Consider the following 1,974-nt stretch of genomic DNA (forward strand, 5'->3'; position numbering starts at 1 on the left):
ACTTAACTCCATGGAATCTCCTACTAAGAGAAATATTGTCGTATCTCCATAACGACCATGATTGCATGTCTGCATAACTTGTGGTAAAATATTATTTTTAATAATAACGTTACAATTATAATATTATTTTTGTTTTTTTCGCTATTAAGTTAATTAAATGTTTTTTGTTGTTCCTGAAAAGTAATCATTTTGGAGTTACGAGATTTACGAATTAAGCCGACGATATTAAAAAACCTGGAATAACTATTTTAGTTATTTTGTTGTGATTTTATAATATTATTTGTGGGTACTTGAAACTTCTAAAGTATACTATTTCATATCTATGATAGTACCACGGTTTGTTGTTGATGTATAACGCGTTACCTAATGGATATTGTGATATGATTAATTTGAAAATTATTAATAATACTATAGATAAGTATACCTTTAATATGTATGTCTAATATCTAGACTGACAAACCGTCTCCGCTCAGAATCGTTTTTCTTATACAGTGATATTATATCATTGAATTCAAATTTAATACTATCCATTATACAGTGACCCACTTGTAACTTACTGTACAGCAGAGCGACATCCACTTACCTACCTTTTTTTAGTTTAAAAATGGTACTTTTGGCGCGATAAATTCGTGTTTCATCCAGTGTCGTATCCATAATTTTTTTTTTTTTTTTGGGGGGGGGGGGGGTTAATTAAAGTGTAACATATAAAACTGTATAAAATTGTATGTTTTTGTTACAATTAATTATCATACATTAAATAATTTATAAGTGTATAACTATTTTACTACGCTGATTATAAAAAGTTGAAATATGTAAATTATATTTTTTTTTTTTAAACTATAAATTTATATTCAATTTTCGTTTCGATTTTTTAGCAAGTTCATCTAGAACATCATTAATATTCATGTTAATATCACGATGAATATTAAGTAAGGTTAAACCATTTAAACGTATTTGTCCAGAAGAATTTCTCAAATAAGTTTTCAAACGACGGAGTGTTGAAAACGATCGTCCTCCCGTGGCAGTAGATACTGGAAATTTCATTATTTTGAATAACGTTGTCGTCAAGTTTTAGTTTTTTAATAGCTTGCGAAGATGTTGGGGCAGTAGAGCTGAAGTATTTCAAAATGTTATTCTTTGATTCTTTACTAATTTTATGTGCGGTAATAAATAAATTATAAGACGCTAATACAAATCGAAAGCACAGCACAACAGTTGTTCCGCGTTCAGTGTAATCACTACAGAGTACAGACTGACTGCGCAAACATTTCAATACGGGCAATTGTTATGAAAAATGCTATCGAAGTATTCGAAAATGCACTAAGGTTTAAGAATGTAAAAATACATTGGGAATTATAATTCGTAAGATATCGATATCGCAATCGCAGAAGCCGCTAATCGATTTTAATATTATGTTATCTGTATTCTGTATCATACTGTCATGTACTCATGTAATATTATAAGTCAGTTTTATACGTGCGTCGTACACTATACGAAAAGTTATCTTGAAAGTTACAAGAATCTAAAAGTTATTATATTTTGACGTGTAATGGTGACCGCTGGGTGTCGAGTGCTGTGTCGGTCGATCATTAAATTTATTAAATATTGAACAATTTTCGGGGCACGTCGAGTAATGGCTGATTGCATAAACTAAACATTTATACAACGGACGGTAATCGAGCATAAAAATATAGTGATAATCGCACTACTTTTGTGAACTAAGTTGCAGACATTGGAAAGTGGAAAAAAATACAAATACTACACGTCAATGTGCAAAACCCTGATGATAGAGGATATTTTGTCCAACAACTCGAATGTCGAAGATGCCAAAAAGCGGACGGAGGAGAACATTGTATTGAGCGATAAATATCAGAGCTCCAAGAAAGTGAATATAAAGAAATTGCGTTTTAACTTTTAGTTCATTATATATTACACCGGTTTACAGTAAAGTATAACGAACTTACTGTTTCAATG

The 1,974-nt window shown here is 30.6% G+C and overlaps 1 protein-coding gene across 1 annotated transcript in view; it reads left to right on the forward strand.

Annotated features, from left to right (window-relative positions):
- Positions 1-1,974, forward strand: part of LOC103308359 (breast cancer metastasis-suppressor 1-like protein) — a 24,130-nt gene that overhangs the window by 8,562 nt on the left and 13,594 nt on the right. The gene's annotated exons all lie outside the window — the stretch shown is intronic.

Source organism: Acyrthosiphon pisum, chromosome X, assembly GCF_005508785.2.
Source record: "Acyrthosiphon pisum isolate AL4f chromosome X, pea_aphid_22Mar2018_4r6ur, whole genome shotgun sequence".
NCBI classification, from domain to species: domain Eukaryota; kingdom Metazoa; phylum Arthropoda; class Insecta; order Hemiptera; family Aphididae; genus Acyrthosiphon; species Acyrthosiphon pisum.